Genomic DNA, 21891 nt, shown 5'->3' with positions numbered 1-21891 from the left:
CATTAGATACATGTCTAGTTTTCAGCTTCAAAGATACAGGAAGTTAGTTCCCTTTTCCATTGAACATATTTGTACAGTATCACTGATGAAGTCTGAGATAATATTTGTATTGGTTAAGCCATTAATGGGAGCACCTTTCTATGTAGTTATTTGAATGGACAATGAGAATATATCCTACTAAGTAACCTTCCTAAGAGTAAAATTCTCAAAATTTTACATTATACTGGAAGATATTAATTTTCATACCATCAGTCTTCACTTGGTCCTAAATTACAGTCAGTGTCTGTTGCTTATATGACTTAGTAACAATACTGCAATTTCTGAGAGTGACAAATGACAGGAAAGAATGCCATTTTAGGTGTGCCTCCCTGAGAAGATGGTAACTTGTTAAAGAAAATGGATGGCTCTGGAAACACCAGGCATAATTCTTCTGTGGAGTCTCTGCTCAGAAAACATAATAAAAGAAAGGAGACAGTCTTTCTCCACACGCTGAACCACTGGAGAACACAGTATTCCTAGGATGCCCCAGGGCCTACTACCCACTGAAAACATCCTAGGCTACATGGAAGTGTACATGTTCCCCAGGACTTCATAGAATCTGCAGTTGCCTTGACTTTGATCATGAAAAGGCTTTGAGACTTATAAGTAAACTGGGACAAATTCAATTTATATTGGATAAATTTCATGTGCATATAAACTATGCTAATTTTATAAGGGAAAGCATTGTGAAGAATCAGCTCCTTCACATTTTTCCTACATGTATGTCTTTTCTTTTTTCCGAAAGGAATGAATAAAACACAAACTTACAAAGTTTGAGGGGGAATAAGAAAACTTATATAAATACATAGCCTATAGATACTGAGTAACTAGAAAACAGTTTTTGGAATAATGTTTAAACTTATATTCTACTTCAGATATAACTGTATACACATAAAAGTATGTACTCATCTTGATATTTATGTTTACTGTAACATTTCTATTCAGTTTTTCATTCAAAAGGGGATTTGTGGTATAGGTTTGGGTAATAGTGTCCTATATAGTATAGCCTCCTTTTACCCGTTCTTTGGCTGAGTTTGCAAGGTAAGATCAGGTGCCTGAAAACTTGACAAAATATTACATTAGTATCATGGAAAGCCTGCCCATCAAAAAGTTAGTCCCTACATCTATCCAAATACCTGCAGATGCAGGAGGTATTGGAGCAACTTAATTGTATCTGTGATGCAGGGAACTTCCATCCAGGCCCTGACCAAAGCCCCTGCAAATGAATCAGCAAGAAAGCAAGAGAAAATGGTAACCATGAAAGAGAACTTCAGGGAGTTAAGCCAGTCATCGACTGAGAGAGCAGGAAAATTGGTTATGTACTCACAGGCTAAAGCACTGCATTACGCCCTACACAAATTGTTACTGAAAGTCATTACCACCTGCACGCTGCCCATTCGGATGTTAGAATGTGTTTTCAGCATTGATTCTGTTTCTGCTAGTCATGAACCCAGTAAGGACGTCATCACTCACAGAATGCTTGACAAAAACCAGACAAAAGATTAAATAAGTAAATGAAAGAGAAGAAAGAGAGGTGAGTGCTGGGAGCAAGAAGCTTTGTTCCTGGAGATGCTGTTTCCAAGCAGTTCTACAAAGGTGTGTTTTGCCTAAAATGACTTGCACATATATACTCAATTACAACAAAACAAAGCATAAATATTTTTTCAGTGGAATGGATTTTTGAAACTATTTCTTTAACATAAAATGTACTAAAGTTGGGCTGGAGAGATGGCTTAGCAGTTAAGCGCTTGCCTGTGAAGCCTAAGGACCCCGGTTCGAGGCTCGGTTCCCCAGGTCCCACGTTAGCCAGATGCACAAGGGGGCGCACGCGTCTGGAGTTCGTTTGCAGAGGCTGGAAGCCCTGGCGTGCCCATTCTCTATCTCTCCCTCTATCTGTCTTTCTCTCTGTGTCTGTCTCTCTCAAATAAATAAGTAAATATTAAAAAAAAATGTACTAAAGTTGCTCATGTGCTTTACATTCAGATATTAAGCAAGAAAAGGATGATTACCTAAAAGATTAGACAGAAGTAGACATATTTTAATGACTGCATTACAATGTATTAAAAATATATTGTTTTTAACACATATGTTCCCATTTAATTTTAACAGCAATGCTATTAATTAACTGAATGTCTTTCACAAGAGAATATTCTAAGTTGAGTCATGGCCACATGCCAATTCATGTGTTGAACACCTGTAAACTTGATTATGAATGTATTTATAAATAGAGTTGCTATGGATATAACTAATTAACAATTCATTGTTGGAAAAACAAGACTCACCCCCAGATCCAATATAATTGTTGTCCTTTTAAAAAGAGGAACTTGAGATAGAAACACAAACACAGAATATACCATTTAAAGTCTAGAATTATGATCCCAGAAACCAACATACAATGGTATTAAGTTGGGTGAAAGCCTGACATAGATGAATCTCCAGTCTTGTGGTTACCAAATCCTTGATCCAAGAATTAAAGATTTGAATATTTTGAGACAGTACAATCCTGTTGTTAAAGAAGCTATCCAGTTGGTGGTATTTTATGTCAGACCAAAGAAATTAATGCAAGGAAGGTGAGAAAGAGCAACTATTTATTTTAAACCTTACAGAGATAATCATTTGTGGAGTTGGTGTTTGAACTCTGACTTCTGACTCCAGTCCACATCCTTAACTTTCGTTTCTTTTCTACATACAAATATTTTATACTTTTATTTTTAAATCATTTATAAATATTCATACAAAGAAAAATAAATTTCAGGATGGAACCTTAGGACCATGGTAGTTTTTAAAAATCTGACTATTTGTTACTGAAGACAAGGCAAGAGGCTTAGCATTCGTTTCTGGGGCTTTGTGCGTCCCCCACGCAGAGGCCTTGGGACTCCAGACGCACCTTCGGCCCCCTCGGTCGTCACCTTGTAGAAGTAACATGAGGGAGGGGCTTTCCAACACTGTCCCCTAGAGATATTTCAAGAAGTGTAACAAAGGCTTATGGTAACACTGAATCCCTTCTTTGCTAGGAATTTGGGAAGAGTGCAATTCTGGAACCAACCTGCTAGAAGAGTCAATTCAGTTCCTATTCACAAGCCTCTAAGAGAAGGGACTGTTACACTCACTGTAGCACATCTCAACCCCCCACAAAAACCAGGACAGGTCCCACCTAGGGCCCTGGGCTCATTGCACAGGGGAGCTTCCCTTTCATATGAAGTCCACGCTGCAGCAAGAAGCCCTGTCCCTGAAGACCCTAAGATAACAACACAGGCATCTACTACACCAGCGTCCACCACAGAAAATCAAGCTCTCCCAGGAGTGACAGAACTAGAATCGCCCCTCCTCATCCTCAACTCTATGGAGCCACATCACTGTTTCAGTCAAACACGCCAACTCCTAACACATTCGTCCCAGACAAAGACATCAGTATAGATGCTCAGGAGAATCTCTGACACAAAACTGCCCAAGGAAGCTGGAATACCACCAAGTCCTAGTAAGAGTGGGACAAAGAAGAGATATTATAAATGTGGTAGATCCTATTAAATGGCAGATGATGACAACAGTTCCCCCCATATTGTTGGATCCTACCCAAAAAGCAGCACCAAGAAAGGGCATGATGGGCAGAGAGATCTGTAGCTGGGTGGACAACCCTTGAATTACCAAAGGCCGCACACTGCTCACTCCCTACAATTATGTAGGATCTAGAACAGATTACCTACCCCTACGTTGAGGGAGGTCCTGAGAGGCAGCACTGCTTGTGGTCATCAGCCCACCCCCTTGGTAGGCCCATTGGGGGAGAAGGAGTCATATTCAGAGCGGGGCCCCCTGCAGCACACACTCACAGGGCAGACCATCCCACTGTCACTGGGGCAGGCCAAACATAGCTAGCAGGGCAGAGAGATCCCGGGCATCAGCTGACCCATAGGCATCACTCCGGCCCAACATAGACAATGCCAAATGCAAGGTGCTCCAGATGTTCTCTGACATGGCACCTCCCTCACCCCGAAGGCCCTGGCTCTTCCTCTGCATGTTCAGGGCCTCCAGAAAGTGTTCCACGGCCTCTCAGTGAGCCCCAAGGTTGATGCAGCTGATGCCCAGGTTATGGCGAGACCGGATGTAGCCAGGCTGCAGCTCAAGGGCCCTGCGGTAAGCAGCCACCGCCTCTCCACTCTGGTTCCCATTGGCCAAGGTGGCTCCCAGCTTATTCCACAGAAAACAATCATTGGGACGAACACCAAGGGCCGCTGTAACCACAGCCTTGTAATATTCCCCGCTCAGCCTGAAGAGGACTTCCCAAGCCACACTGAACATCAGGGTCAATGGATGTAGGGTCCAGACGCACAGCTTCCAGGAAGAGCTCTTTCACTTCAAGAAACAGGGAGTCAGACAACGGGGACTTGGGATCCCCGTTGTCTGACCCAGTCCTGCCCCACCAGCCCCTTTTCGCCAGGTGACACCAGATGGGCATAAGCCGGCGAGTGGCGCAGCCAGTCTCTCTCAACATTTCACAGGCCTGTGGCTGCAGGGACTCGCTGGTAAAGCTTACAGCCAGAGCCACCAGTGCTGCCCGGTTATCTGGTTTTAGCTCCAGACACCTCTGTAGAGCACGGATGGCCAAGAGCTCTTGCTCGTTCTCTGCCTGGGTGGTACCCAGGTGCTGCCAAGCTTCCATGTGCTCAGGGTCCTGCTGCACAGCTGCCTCAAAGAGCAGCACGGTATTTGGCAGGTCCCCCTTCAGAAGTCGCTGCAGCTCTTCTTCACAAGGCTGAGGGTGGTCACGGAGGGGATTCTCCTCCTCGAACTGGTACCCCTTATCATATGAAGCAGATGTGAGGTCGTCATAGTCGGAAAGCCAGGGATGGGCCTCAGCATCCCGTTTTGCCATCTCCTCCAACTCTGCCTGCAGCTTGTCCCAGAAATCCACATCAGACTCTAGCTGACTTTGCTTGCTCAAATTCCATATCAAGTGCAGATGTATTGCTCACCGGTCTTGTGAAGTAGTCAACCCAGGCATCTGATGTGTTCTCAGAGTTAGACAATTTGGGGTCATCCACCTTAGCCACAAAGTCACTGGCCTTGTGCTGCAGATCCTCCTCGGGATGGTATTCATGTACCAGCGGTCCGCGGTGGTTGTTACCTCTGGCTCTCCCAGCCGCAGCTTCTCCTCAGACTGTTCCAGATATTCCTCAGCCCAGCGGGCAGGGGACACAGACAAGGGGTCTGTAACTTCAGCAATGAATTATTGGGACCAGTTAGTCTCATTATAATCCTGAGATACATCCACAGCAGCTCCAGCTGCAAGGAACTCCTGGGCCCAGTTTTCAGACAAAGCCAGATCTGCCACACCAGGGGCTCTGGGGAGCCTGGCGAAAGCTGGACTGTTCAGTCTCCAGCATCTCTGCCAGAAGGTCGTCCATCATAAAAGTCTGAGAAGAGCAGGAAACAAGGTGTGAATTCTGATCCTGTACGACTTCAGCCACCAACTCATCTTCAGAGCCTACTCCCAAAGGCTTGCAGACCGTCTTGGAGGCTGGAGCCACAGGAGGCCAGGGGCCAGGTGTCAATCCCTCCTGCAGAGGGGCCTTGTCCTGGGTAAAGTGGCCGCCACTTTCATAAGTGGGTTGGCACCCCAACATTCGCCCTCCACCAGCTCCGGCATTGCCACGTGACCACCAGCTCCAAGAGTTGACCGAAGTGGCGGGGGCAGCTGGGCCGCATCCTCGCGCCCCCTTGGGCCAGCGCTCACTGCTGCGCCCGTCCTTAACTTTCAAATTTCCGTTTCTTCAAACTCAGGCATTATGCATTGAAAGTTATGCTTGGTCCAACACATGTGAGGTCTGTATATCTGTCTTGTAAATGATATCCAAGACTGTGTTACCCCCATTTTTTCTTCACAGTCTTTGCATGCAATTATCTTCCTATCTGCCAAGGAAGAACATGTCTTCAACAATATGCAAAAGTAGAAAAGCATGGATATTCACCAAGGTTTAGCATAAAGCTTAACAGTTCTACACAATTTCCCACAAAACCCCATATCCTTTAGAATATATTAAGACAGGTATTTGGTTTATTCTTTAGAAATATGCTTTTCTCTCTCCAACTGGGTAGAAGAAGCTCATATTTCACTTATTTTAAGGATTCCCTTTTTAATGTCTATTTTTTTGCTAGACAGAATATGTTCATAATTATTCAACTAATATTACATCATGCATATTTAGGAAATAAAAATTAACATCTTAAGGGCTATAGAGATGGCTCAGCAATTAAGGAATTTGTCTGTAAAGACTAAAGATCCAGGTTTGATTTCCTAATACCCATATAAACTAGATACTCAAGGTGGTGCATGCATTTGGAGTTCATTTGTAGTGGCTAGAGATCCTAGCCTATTCTAACATGCCCATTCTCCTTTTCTATTTCTCTCTCAAATAAATATAAAAAAAATAACATTTTAAAATTAATTTTATGTTTAAATAATTTATATTTTAATATTGCTATAATATAGGAATTTGTGTATTTCTTTTGTGAAACGATTATGTTTTAGGTAGGTTATTGAATAAATTGAAATTCTAATCATTGTGACATGAACTACTCAGTATACACTAGAAGAAAATAAACATTCACAACCATAAATGTTCAATTGTTTGCCCAAGAAATGTTTAATATATAAAACTATCTAGACTAAATGTGAAATCATACTTTCCTCAATAAATGCTCTCTTTTTAAATATTAAGGTGGAAAGTCACCATAAAATGTATTAATTCTTCTAGCTTACATTTTTAGTAAATAACTCCCTATCCAAAAATGAGAAATATGGAATATTACTTCTAACCCCAGACGAAATCACTCACTACTTAGAAGTATGTGTTCTGAAATTATTTTAATCATTTTGAAACTGCAAATAAAAAATATGTTCAGTATTTTTAAGACTCACAAGCACTTTGAGATTTATGAAATGGAGGAACTTTGCCCATTTTTCCATTCAGCTGTTGCAACTCTGAAAGTTATTGATGGATTAATGATATGTGTAAGTGGCAGTGATATAAGTAGGTGGAAAGTTTCAGAAGTCTGGAATGTGTAAGTTTTATGTCAAGTGACTTTGAAATGGAGAACACTTGAAGTTCACTTACAGAAACATGAAATAGGTATTCACTTAGCTTCCAATTTTAGCCTCTATAATTGGTTCACTGAAAAACAATAATACAGCAAAATTCTATTGGAGAACTTTTCTATAGCAACAAGGCCCATTTTTATTACCTAGACATTTTGGTTTAGTTTTTAACAGTCAGGTAATTCCCAGAGAGATTTGTATGTTTCCATTGAATTTTAAAAAGTAATAAGTTTTTAGCTTATAAATGAAAAAAAGAAGAATGCAAGGTTAATTTTGTAGTGGAAGAAGTGACAGGAACCTGTAGACCATATTTGCATTACATTTCAGCAGACATGAATTTGTCACATATGTTTAAGTGGATCCAAGTAGCCACTCCAGGTCATCAACAGTTAATTAACAATACCAATACATTCTGAAATCTAGACTGTTATTTAAAAATTTCACTCATTTTCCACCTAATCTTCAGAATCATCACAGCTGGTCAATGGCGCTGACACTGGACTCTCATCACTGCCTGCCTCCCATTACATTGAACAGGTCTAATGACAGCCAAGAATAAATGAGGTGACCTTTTGGTTTTCAGTCATCCTAACATATAATAATGCATAAAAATATTTCTGAAAGGGATCATAAAATAGTGGAATTTATAGATATTATAAACACTGCAAATTTCTCCTTGCAAAAAAAGTATGTATAAGTGGCAGCAATTGTCCAGAGTGTAATATACATCACTAAAAGTTTGAAAAATCATTAGAATAGAATGTAGTAAAAGCTATATCTACAAATGAGCATATGCTGGGGCAGTTGTTCTGTTACCATGCTATCATTTCCTTTGAACTATGGTTCAATTAGCAAATGCAAATCTGGATGTATGGTTGTTTTTTGTTTAAAAGAAATTATCTGTTGACCAGGCTATAGTACCAGATATTCATTCCTTTCGGTAGAGTGGTCTTCAAATTCCTTCCTGTGGGGTGGTTGCCCCTTGCCCAATAGTCATACCACTATTCCACCAGTAGATACATTGTACTTGACAAGTCTGTTGTACAACAGAAAGTACCCATGGCTGGATAAGGCTGTTTTTTTTTTTTTTTTTTCTATTAGCCTACATAGCATCTGATGTATTTTACATATGGCAGAGAATACTAGAAAGATCCAAGATACATCAATTCAACAAGAAAAGACAGGCCTCTGCCCACTACAATATGTGCCACATCTACCACCTTCACTGGAGTCCAGTAGAATCTGCTGAGGAAGCAGTGATGAGTATTGCTCCCCATGCTAGCCAGACAACCACCTTTGGGAAAATAGCAATTAAGAAAACAGTGAACTGAAACACATAATAGCAGAAATGCAGAGTCTACAAAGAAGTCTATACTAAATGCAAACTGCTAACACTCCTGCCAAGACTCGGGGCACTGTTGTGAAAGAGTGTGAATACTTTAAGAGTCACAGGGAGGGTAGAAATATCCTGAGACACAACCACCCCCACCCAAAGACTGATAGAGGTTCTAATTACACTATAGTTAGCACCAAGGACAATACTGATGAGGGCCCTCAGAAAATTGAGACCAGTGGTGATGGTTTATAAGACTATAATCTACTTTTAAATATGTATCCAAAAGATTATGATAAAAGGGAAAAGTATATGATCATAGACAGAATTATTGACATTTTCTTTTTCAGATTTAAAGGTTAGCTATTCATCATTACTGACATAGCATGCTGTCTCACTTCATAACTACTGGGCTAGTGTGTATTGGTGTAATACTAACAATTATGTGCATGCTAGGTAACAGTGACTGTGGAAATCCTCTATTATGCCTAGGCCAATTAGATATTTGTTAGTTCACTTTGTATGAGAAATAAAACATAAATACTCTTATTATGATTGCTATTAGTATTTTATACTAGCCATTGACTGAAAGTTAATATTACTGATCATGAGACAGACAATCATGTGCTTCCTTTAATTGTGATGGAAATAGATCATAGTTCCAATTCCAAATGACTAGTCTGAATATATTTAAGAAAAAACAATAGCTAGAAACTCTGGCTGGAGAGATGGTTTAACGGTTAAGCGCTTGCCTGTGAAGCCTAAGGACCCCAGTTCAAGGCCCGATTCCCCAGGACCCACGTTAGCCAGATGCACAAAAGGGGGCACATGCAGCTGGAATTCGTCTGCAGTGGCTGGTAGCCCGGGCTCGCCCAGTCTCTCTCTCTCTCTGCCTCTTGCTCTGTCTGTCACTCTCAAATAAATAAATAAAAATACACCAAAAAAAAAAAAAAAAATTAAAAGAAAAAGAAAAAAACAATAGCTAGAAACTCTAAGTTAAAGGGAAATAAATAAGTGGCCCATGTTTATCAACAATATCAAGGTAAGGACCTATAAAGCAAACAGCAAATATCCTAGTTAAGAACAATTATAAAAGTGAAATGTTAAAGCAGAGCTAAAACATGGGAATGTTGATGGAATCCTTCACATTGTCATTCTCTACTGCCCTAGTCCCTAGTGTTTATATCTGGCCTCCAGACCAGGACAGCCTTGCAGGACTGATCCCTTACATTTATGCAATCTGATCTTAATTCAATTGTTAGTCTCAGAATTTAACTGAATTATTAAATATCAAATTGGTGCCTGGAGAACTGATTACTGGTTTAGAAAAGTCCTATATATGTGGTGTCAAAGTGTTATTGGTACATTAATTAAGGGTGAAATGAAGCAAATGTAAGACTTCTATTTCAAACTTACATTATTTTCCCTTTAGTCTTTTCTGTCCTAGGGTGAAATGAGTTTAGCCTTTTATGATAGTTTATTCACACCTTTCCCTCATAGAAAAGTGATATGGATTAGCTTTATCATCTGCATTGGGGGAAACAAGCCATTGCATTAACTCGATTCTCATTTAATCACCTCTGAGCCTTTAATTGGAAACCCTTCACCTGACAAAAAGCCCAGATTATCATATTGTCATTAGTTGAAGTATTAGTATTTGTTAACACAGATAATCAAACAAGTCTACCTATTAAGAAAATGACATACTTCTAACTTCAGCTTATTTGTTCTAGCACATTCTGGGTTATTTTCAATTATATGAGTAACTTAAGAGCATTGTCAAATAATACCAAGAACCACACATACACAGTCATATAAGTAGTGCTTGTATCAGTTGCCTTCTCCATTGCTGGACATAAAATACTTGACAAAAATCTACTTAGGGTTTATTGCAGCTTACAGATCCAAGTTACTTCATATTGTTCTATTGCAGTTTGCACAGTAAAATGCTACTTATGAATTGAGACTGGGTCAAAAGTTTGGAAATACATTGCAGATTGTATATCCTCTTGGTCAACATTTTTTATGTGGGTAAAGTGACTTATGATAATTTTCAAGGAGCTTGTGGCTGCCAATCAAATGCACTCCACAGTGAAGAGCACAGAACAATTGATGCAGGTGCTATGCAAGCTCTCTCCTTTTCATATAGTCCAGCCAGGACCCTGGCACATGCAATGGTACCACCTACAGTTAAACTGGATCTTCTCACCTTACTTAATCTTAATCTATTTTTTAAAAATTCTTTTGTTTATTTTTATTTACTTATTTGAGAGTGACATAGAGAGAGAAAGAGGCAGAGAGAGAGAAGGGGGGGGAGAGAATGGGTGTGCCAGGGCTTCCAGCCACTGCAAACAAACTCCAGACATGTACACCCCTTTTGCAGCTGGCTAACATGGGTCCTGGGGAATCAAGCCTTGAACTAGGGTCCTTAGGCTTCACAGGCAAGTGCTAAACCATCTCTCCAGCCCTTAATCTTAATCTTAATTAATCAAGATAGTCCCTAACTGGTAAGTTCAGAGGCTGACAATATACATAATTCTTCTCAGGTCAGTCACTGATATAGACAGTGAGGGCTATTTGTGTTTCTTATGGGTCATCACTGCTGACACATAAAACACCAAAAGATTACAATATGTGAACAGCCAAAAGTAGACAATCAAAATGTTTGAAGTACAGGTGTACATATGCTATAAAATTATAAATGTGTTTGTGTTTGGTTTACATGAACCACCAAACAAATAGATTAAATATGGCTTTACCCAAGGTTATTAATGTCCCATGTGATCAAGAATACAAGGCCGTTTATTTCTCAAGTGATCTAGAATACAAATGTCTTTAATAATAAAGTGATTTTCTGAAATTATACAAAAAACTTTATTTGCCATCTCATCATGACTTACTAACTTCAAGATTTCAAGATGGAGAAAGGATAGTGTATTTGTTCCCAAGCAAAAATCAAATTCTACTTTTCATTGTGCCTTCAGTAGTGTGTGGGCATAGAGGGGCATATAAAAACAGATGGGACACAATTTCTGCCCCTAAGGATATTATATTCTAATTGACAAAACATCAGCAGCATTTAGAAGTCAGAGTTGATCAGTAAAAAGCAGTAAATTATTCAACAATACATTTCATGGTATTGATCAAAAGCAAATAGAAATTCAGAGAACAATGCCTCAGCAGGAAGTGTCCACCTTCATCTTGACAAGGAGGCTTAAAATGATGAATGAATGATAAATGAAGTCATTAAAATGAATAAAAAATATCAGTAAACAGATACAGAGGCAAAAGCCAAGGTGAGGCACCTGGTAAAAGCAAAGAACTTAGAGACTGGCAGAATGGTCATGGCTCTTTGGCTTTAATGAAAAGGGGGAGATAGAGAAAGGACATACTGATTAAGGGGTCTGGAATTCAGGTGTGGAGAATGGGCAGTTAGTGACATGATAAAGCTGGTTTTGAGTGAGTTGAGGAAAAGAGTGTACTGAAAAACAAGTATGAAATGATACAAAATAAGTAATCAGAGAAGCTAACCTCAGTTATGATGATGCATGGAATGAAGTCATATCATTCTAACAAGACAACTATTTGAAGGAAATCCTGTAATTACCATTGTACTGGGTCTTCAGAAATGTATGTACTGCAAAAAAATAGATAAATAATGAGGGAAAGCAGTGTTAAAATGTGTGACTATTTCACTACCAATTTAGCTAAACATGAGAACCAGTTCTTGTATGAAATGCATGAGTTAGCAGAAAGGTCCTTCCCTGGAATCTTCAGAACAGTTTGATAAGTAGCAAATTTGAATTACATTAGGAAAGGACCATACCCAAAGTGCTTATCTCTAGCTAAATGGAATGATTTGTAGTATTCAGATTAATGCCTCCTACCGTCATTTCTACTGCTTTCACAGAATATTGAGAAGAGAAAATGAAGTGGAGGTGGGGAGGGGAGATAACTTTTCGACTGGGCAGATGGCTCAGCAGTTATATCCTGCAAGACCAGATTTAATACCCCAGTACCAATGTAAATCCAGATACACAAAGTAGCACATACATCTGGAGTTCATTTGCAGCAGTAAGAATCCCTGGTTTGGGCTGGAGAGATGGCTTAGCAGTTAAGCGCTTGCCTGTGAAGCCTAAGGACCCTGGTTCGAGGCTTGGTTCCCCAGGTCCCACGTTAGCCAGATGCACAAGGGGGCGCATGCATCTGGAGTTCATTTGCAGAGGCTGGAAGCCCTGGCTCGCCCATTCTCTCTCTCTCCCTCTATCTGTCTTTCTCTCTGTGTCTGTCGCTCTCAAATAAATAAATAAATAAATAATTTAAAAAAAAAAGAATCCCTGGTGTTCTCATTCCCATTTATTCTCTCCCCCCCCCCCTTCTCCTCACAAGAAAAGAACTTTCTTTATCTAGTCACTTTGGTTATCTTCCAAGGTACTTCTCTTTTTTTGTTCTATTGCAGTTTGCACAGTAAAATGCTACTTATGAATTGAGACTGGGTCAAAAGTTGGGAAATACCTTGCAGATTGTATATCCTCTCTGTCAACATTTTTTATGTGGGTAAAGTGACTTATGACAATAGATTTATGGTTCATGAAAACAGACCTTCCTTCTTCATTATTAAATACCGAGAAAAGCCTCTGATTAAAATACAATTGTAGCATGTGAAACTAATAAAATAAGAGTTTCAGGTTGAGACATTGTTTAAGAATATTATTCCTAAGGATTGGTGGATGGCTCAGCAGTTAAAGGCACTTGCTTACAAAGCCTGCCATCCCAGGTTCAGTTACCCTGCCATCCATGTAAAGCAAGACAGCAGCAGCAAAAGATCTTGACATTAACCTCCTGTGCACATGTGCACACACACACACACACACACACACACACACACACACACGTGCAAATAAATTCATAAAGTGTGTATTATTCTCTTAAATTCAAAGAAAGTAAGAGACAACTTATAAACTCAAAAGCTAAACATGTTTTGGGGTCCCATTTGCTGTGACCCAAGATGGGTCCACTTTCTCTTTATGTTTTGACTTTGACATTCTTTGACCCTTCACAGTTTTGAAGCCAGAAACATGAAACTCAGCCACCATCTTTATCCACACACTGCAAAGCTTATCTCCTTCAGTGGAGAAAAGGTAATTGATTCTTTGGACGTGTTAATATTTTAATTATCTTCACTATTATTTACTTCAAAAGCAAAATAACTGAGAAAACATGTTGCAGATAAATTTCATTTTGATACTACGTCATTCACCAAAATAGGCCACGTGACTGGAGCTGCCAATAGGAAAGAAGAAGATATTGTTCCAAAGAAGGGACTGAAAAGCAAATGGCATAATGTGGGAGGATGCTTCACTAATAAGAAAAGTAATGCACATAAATGGAAAAATTCACTTTGCAATATTTATTTTAATTTTATTTATTTGAGAGTCAAAGAAGGAGTGAGAGAGAGACACGGAGAGAAAGAGAGGAGAGAGAATATGGGCATAACAGAGTCTCTAGCCATGGCAAATGAACCCCATACACATGGGCCACCTTGTGTTATCAGGCTGTATGTTTGTACTGAGGAATTAAATCTTGGTCTTTAGCCTTTACAGGCAAGTGCCCTAACCACTAAGTAATCTCTCCAATCCTGCAATATCTATTTCTAATGAATATTTTTACTGGGTCTGGACAGGTGGCTCAGTAGTTAAAGGTGCTTTTGTGAAAAACCAGACAGTCCATGTTCAATTGCCCAGTACCCATGTAAAGCCATCTGTACAAAGTGCAGTATGCATCTGGAGTTCATTTGCAGCGGTAAGAGGCCCTGTGTGCCAGTCTCTGTCTCCTCTCTCTCTTATTTCAAGTAAGTAATGATAAAAGAAACTTCTAAACAATAAATATTTGTCTATATCTTTTTTTTATAATTTTTATTTATTTATTTATTTGAGAGCGACAGACACAGAGAGAAAGACAGATAGAGGGAGAGAGAGAGAATGGGTGCACCAGGGCCTCCAGCCACTGCAAACAAACTCCAGACATGTGCGCCCCTTTGTGCATCTGGCTAACGTGGGACCTGGGGAACCGAGCCTCGAACCAGGGTCCTTAGGCTTCACAGGCAAGCGCTTAACCGCTAAGCCATCTCTCCAACCCTGTCTATATCTTTTTAATTTTCCTTTCCATATTGTTCTCTTCTCCTTTTCTTCCTATTTAACTTTTTTATTTTGAAAGAACATTATTATCATGTTCCTTTAATGTTGTTCAAATATGTGTCAAGTAATACATAATTATGTAAAAGTATTCTACCAGTAGAGTACTGTCTGATTATGTTACTTTTATTATAATGTTATCTTAATATTTATAACATTGACATTGAGTTCACACATTTTTAATACAGAGCAAGTACAATAGTGAGTTCATGAAAGCTGCAAACCATTAACAATTAGCTGAAAAATATTAATTCATTAATATGGGGTAGGATGTTATAATTTATATACACTTTAGCTTTCCAAAGCTAAATCATAGAAAGAAACATTATCTGTCATGTTTCAGGAGATATTGTTTAGACTTTCATAATGGCAATGCAGATTGCATTTGTAATATGCATAAAATGACATTAATGTTCTTCCTTGACTTATATTTTTACAAAATAAGAAAAATAATGCTAAGAAGTAGAACAAGTTTTTGATTAAGAATACTTCATAGATGAATTTGCCTTGTTTTGATAATTGAACTGAAATATGAAGGAAGAGATGAGTTAACCCTGTTTTAGGTAGAAAGAGAAATTGGGAAGCTTGACAAGAACTCAGAGCATCTGAGAAGGTCACTGCTGGACCACAATGAAAGAAAAACTCTTGGGGTGTGAATGTAGGATAATGTATAAATTATTATGACCTTTGAAAAACTTTTACCCTAATAACAGGAAGGCTGCTATTATCTCAAACAGAAAATTTTGGCCACTAACATCATGAAAATAGGAGGGTTTATAACATGAACAATTGAGAAGATACAAAAATAGATGTAAATGCTATATAAATTTTCATAAAAATTAAATAAAAAAAATATATCTCTTCTATTAAGTGTGAATGAGTCAAAGGCATCACATTTCAAAAGAGTTATTTTACTTTACAAACTACAAAACTTGGCCTGGGGAGCTGTCTCAGCCATTAGGGGGATTTGCCATGAAGTATGAGGGCCATTTGGGCCAGAGGTTGCCAATTTCAACTCCTTGGAAAACAGAAAACAAGCTGGACAGGGCCATATACTTCTAGAACCCCAGACTGCCCAAATAAGAGTCCAGAAACTGGATGGGACTCACGGAGCACTGAGGACTGCAGTTCCTAGGGAGAGAAACCTGGTCTCAAGAAAATGCACGGATGGGTGATAGAAGAAGGATACCTGACATTCTTCTATGGCCTCCATACACCTGTGCATGAAGCATGCCTCTCAAACATACATCACACACAGTTCTACACACACACACACACACACACACACACACACACACACACACACACCTGAACTATGCACAAGAGACTGGGAGTCTAACAATCTGGCATAAGGATGTTTCTTAACCTACCCAAACTCACCCTAATTCTGTAGATAGGAAAGTTCTGCCATGGTAGACCACAAACCATAAAGACCTGCCACTGTTGGAGGGGCTCCCTTGACTTGTCAAGCCTACTGTGGCAGGGACAGCCAATGGCCCACTAACCTTTTGTGATTATTAGACTACACACAACCACACTGAGGCTTGACTGTGATTAATTCAGAGGAGCTACAAGCGCCTTACAAACTCTGGACCAAATCTGAGGAAAATTTATAAGGACTCCCAAGAAACAAAATGTAGAAGCACCTAGAACTAGCATGCAATATTCTACGTGTGCAGATGCATACCTGATGCCCACGAAGTTTTTATTTTATGCATGTTACATAGGTAACTAGTCACCTTTTTAGTTGCTATGACCTAATACCTGACAAAAGCCACTTAATAAAAACAAAAGCTTATTTTGGCTCACAGTGTGACAGTACAGCTTACCTTGGTGGGGAAAGCAAGAAGGCAGGAAAGGAAATAGCTGTTTGTTCACAATGCATCTGCATTCAGGAGGCAGAGAGCTAGGGGTGCTACTGTTTACCTTACTTTCTCTTTTCTATTCAGTCAGGACCTGCAGCCCACAGAATGCTGTCACCTGCAATTAGGGGCAATCCTCTCACCTCAACTTAGTCTTGAAATTCCCTCATGGATATTCCCAGAGCTTTATCTCCTAGAAGATTATATATCCTGTGAAGTCAACAGTCAATATTAACCATCATAGTAAGCATATAAAGCAAGTATGCATATTAAAATATTTACTGATAATAAATCACAACTTTTAAAAATATTATTTGGTACACATATAATTTTACCATTCCTCCAAGATAAAAGCAATTTGCATATCAATGAGGTGGAGGACTTACTGATTCATATTTATGTAAGGAATTATGTCTTGGCTGAGAAATTGAGGCTGCAGTGTGTAGAGCATCTTCAACATTTTTTCAGAATTAATCAATATTTTGATTTTGTAATTGTCAATACCAAGAATGCTACTTTGCATCAATATATATTACAAAATGTCTCTCCCTCTCTCTCTCTCTCTCTCTCTCTCTATCTCTATCTATATATTTATTTATACACATACATATTAGGGCTATTTCATACATTATTGGATATTCTGTTAATCCCAAGTCGAATTTCATTTAATAGTTCTTAGCACTAATGTGCAACTCAATTTCAACAATCAAACATTCTAACACAATAATCTAAAATCGTACTAATTTGATACAAGCTGCTGAAGGGAAGTATGGAAATATTGAGTCTTTGTTTTTCATAATTAAGACATTATTTTTATACAACTGCAGAAAACTTTTCATAAACAGTAAAAACACTGTAATTTATACAAAACATGCAATGGCATGTGCAGCTGAGTGCATGCTTTTTTTTCTTTGCTTAGAATTAAGACTACAATGAGGCTGATCACAAACCACCTCAGATTCATTAGCTGTTTAGATTATGGGTTTTGCCCATTCAGAAAACTTTTGCTGCTGTCAAATTCTTCACTGCCACCCCATGCAGTTATACAACCCAATATGGGGTTATTTCACACATTGTAAGATGCTGAGCTTCAGAGTATAAGCATCTTAGTGTCTTGTGGCAGATGACTATAGCCTGTTTATAAGGAAAGACAACTTGTATAGATTTGGCAGAACAAAGTTACTAAAGGATGGATGGGAACAATTTTTTTTTTTTTTTTCTGGGAGAACAGCATCACACAACAGTGACCCACATCAGTAAAATGCTGGCGCTGTATTTAAGGGGTCTCAGTTTATATATTTATAAATATTCCAAAGCAACTGTACACATGTTCAAAGAATAATAGTAAATCTCACATGAAAGCTGAGGAAAATATTAAAACAACAGATGAAAAATAGAGATGCTTAAAATATTATACTAAAATAAGCAATTGAGGGAAAGGTGATGCCTCTGTCCATAATGTCCCAACCTGTGGCTCTAACAATCTTTCTGACCCCTCTTTACCAAAATTCCCTGAGCCATGTTGACTCTCCCCCATAACTGACTGCTGGCCCAGCAATGCACGACCCACAATCACCATGGGGATGACCTGCATCCCCAAGGAGGAGGGGCAGGAATGGAAAAGGGGCAGGGATGAGGGAAAGGATGGGGCCAACATAAATTGTTTACATACTATGTATGTTCATAACTAATAAAAATGTCTTAAAAATAAGTAATTCAAATTTAGGAACCTAAAAGTATAAATAAAATAAAAACTAAGTGGATTGTAAAAACAGAATGAATAACTAATTAAAACAATCTTCCTTGCTAGGCATAGTGGCTCATGTCCATTACCTCAGCATTTGGATGGTTGATGTAGGAGGATTGCTATGAGTTGGAGGCTAGAGTGGGATACAGAGTGACTTGATATTTACCCTGCTGGGTTTTGGTCTTATGTTGGTTTTGTAATTCCTTGTTATGCCACCATTCCTTCCTTTTAGAATGAAAATGTTTATGTCATTCAATGTTGGAAAATTTTAGCTTTTGTTTAAATTTTAAAGGCCTCACAGTTGAGACTGTTCTGAGACTTTGAACTTTTAAATATTATTTGTTGCACTGACAAAGACTAAGGAGACTTTTGAGGTTTGATTGCATGCATTTTGCATTATCAGACAACAATGAAATCTATGAGGGCATAATGTGGTAGTTTTAATGGAACTTGTACTCCATTAACTTATGTGTTTGAATATTTAATCTCGGTTGGTGGCACTGATCAGGAAGGTTGTGGGACTTTTAGCAGGTGGATCCTTGCTATAGGAAAGATGTCACTGGGTGTAGAACTTGAGACTTTGCAGCCCAGCACCACTTCTGGGCTCTGTCTCCTTTCCTGCTGATGTCATAATAAGATACCACTTTCTTGTCATGCTTTCTTTGCCATGATGGATTCTACCCCCTGAAACTGTAGCCCTAAATAAACTTTTTTTGTTGTTTGTTTCTAAGTTGCTTCTTTTTGGATATTTTGTCCTAGCAATGAGAAGGTAACAGATATAGGAGGCATTTAGATGAGAAAGGGAAATGTGAAATAATTTTGATTCTCTGATACAATGAAAAAATTCCAAGAAAATGATGAGGAGAAGGATGACTAGCAGAACTGTGAACAAGATTAGAGGATTTCAGGATACATCATCAAATAAAGCTCTTGGGACTGGAAGGTAGCTCAGCTGCTAAAGATTATTGCTTGCAATACCTGTCAGCCCAAATTCAATTCCCATAGCTAACCATGAAACCCATCCCCCAAGGCACAAACATCCAGTGTTTGCTTACAGCATAAAGAGATCCTGTTATACACACACCACAGTGAAAATAAATAAGTAAATACAAATCAAAAAATCTTGAAAAATAAATTAGCAAAACTGTTTATTTTTTTAAATGATTAGTTTTAAAATACCACGAAAATATTAAAATTACTACTGACAGGAAAAATATCCCATAGGGATTACTTATAACTCCAAAGGAGGGTCCCCAGCAGACTGGGGGCAGGGAAGAGGGAAAAAAGGGCACAAGCACCTGATGTATCCATATGAAATATGTTGTTAATAATAATAGTAATAATAATAATAATAAAATTAATTTTTAAAAATACAAGTCATACAGTTAAAAATACAACACACAGCTGGAAGAAAATAAAAGATGTAAAATAAGTGGAAAGACATTGAATTGGAAGGTTTAAATTTTGCTCTATGAAAATTCCCTCCAAATTGATCCATATATTTTTGGTAATCCGTAAAATATTAGTAGGTGGGTTTTTTTTGTTTGTTTTTGTACAGAAATTTCTATGCAGACTTTAAGCTTCACAAGGAAGTTGAAAGTACCACCTTTTGAAGAAAAGGTTATCAAATACTATTATCCCTTTTAAGACCTATTATAAATCCACAATAATAAAGATCACAGTAATAAACAATGATGAATGGAATACAGCTGTGATTTCAAATGGTGAGCAATTATAAATTTTTATATGAAAACAAAAAGGAAGATTTGAAGAAGAAAATGAAGAGAATTATTTGCCTTATACCTTCTACAAATAACACAAATTAACTCATAACCGACCAGATATAAAAAAGAAAACTTACTCTGAAATGTTAAAATAAGATGTCCAGGACAATATTCATGATCTCATGTTGAAGGACTGCTAAAAGATTTCAATGATCATAAAAGGAAAAAAAAATGTATACTTAATTAAAATTATATTTTTTCATCTCAAAGACACTATTAAGAAAATTAAAAAAAACTAACACAAAGTGATTTTCAGTGATGTATTTGATAAAAGTCTTGAATTAATAATGTAAGTCATTCAATTAAAATGAATCATAAGTAGAGAAACAGCACATGATAAAGGAAATTTTCTTTGATTAGTCATTCAATGACGCCCTCACTATTTATTTTAGCTTAGTAAGGACATGTTAATAACTTAAAAATATTAACTATGGGGCTGGGGGTATGACTTAGCAGTTAAGAAATTTGCCTGTAAAGCCAAAGGACACAGGTTTGATTCTCCACGACCCACATAAACAAGATGCACAAGGGGGCACATGCACCTGGCGTTCATTTGCAGTGTCTAGAGGCCCTGGTGTGACCATTCTCTCTCTCTTCCTCTCTCTCTCTCTTTCTCAGTCTCAAATAAATGAATAAATATATATTTTAAAATGTCACAAATTTTATAACTACCTTTGGATGAAATGTTCAGAATAGATAAATTTACAAAGTTGGTTGGCAGATCAGTTGTTTTATGACATTAGTAGTTTATATCTTATCATTGTCCTGTGGAGTATATTTTAATAGGTGCAGGATAGATTTTGGAGCTTATGGACATATTCTGAATTATTGAAATGTACAGTTACACTAGCAGAACTCTGGAGTATATATATTATAACATAATATAGCAGTTAAAGCATGTATGCTAGCACAGCCAAGAGCTGTTGTGTGGTGAATGAGGTTAGAGACAGGGAATTAGGAACATATTGCACAAATCTAGGTATAAAGATATTAACTGAAGGAGCCATGCACATATTCATCACAGAGTCAGAAAGGGAAACGACCACAGATATCTGTCTTCCCACTTTTCTTAATCATAAATTCAATACCAAAAATGTGTTTTATATTTTTCAATGCTAGCCATTGGAAAAATCAAAATAACAACCTAGGTTTGCTAAAATGACCTGTCCTTATTATAGAGAACAGTTACTCAACAATTTGTAAGACCTGAACTGAAGTTAAAAGTTTTATTTTATATTGGATTATAGAATTATCACCAAAGGAATGCCTTTGTACAAGCTCTGGTCAAATAAGCTTTTAGTACCCAAGAAGAAAAAAAATAAAGCCAACTAAAGGTATGTTTTTGAACTTAGTTTTTCCCAAATGAAGCATAATAAATATAAGTTTGTCAAAAAGTCCTAACAATGGGAGGTATTCAGAATGTGAACAATTTCCTTGACATTACAGACATGCCATGAGCATGGTCATATTCACTTCACCCACAAATCAGGAATGAAAAGTTAATCAGCACTGGAGAGCATAGCAGATGAGGGTGATATCAGTGTGGTCAATTAACTCCTATAACACAAATGTTGGAAATGAGTTCTCTTTATTAATTGTGGAAGGGCTGATATATTAATTTACCATCAGCCAGACAAATGAGGATACCAGAAAACATAATTAATCTAGAAATAAGATGAGAAAATTTGAGTTAATTTTCCTTCAATCGGTGCTGAATAACTGAACTGAGTTTCTGGCAGGAAAAAAAACAATACACATCTAACATCTCTGCAAAGCAAGGTCTTTTCATGCATTAATATACTACACACATATTCTTCACACAGAACACCCACACACGCA

General features: G+C 38.1%; 1 pseudogene; it reads right to left on the bottom strand.

Moving 5' to 3' along the window:
• Positions 1-3476: 3476 nt before the first annotated feature.
• LOC101602593 overlaps positions 3477-21891 on the bottom strand; it is a 95617-nt pseudogene continuing 77202 nt past the window's right edge.

Source organism: Jaculus jaculus, chromosome 11 (assembly GCF_020740685.1).
Source record: "Jaculus jaculus isolate mJacJac1 chromosome 11, mJacJac1.mat.Y.cur, whole genome shotgun sequence".
Classification (NCBI taxonomy): Eukaryota; Metazoa; Chordata; class Mammalia; order Rodentia; family Dipodidae; genus Jaculus; species Jaculus jaculus.
Note: the sequence above shows the minus strand (reverse complement) of the source record. Positions and strands in the feature narration are given on the sequence as shown.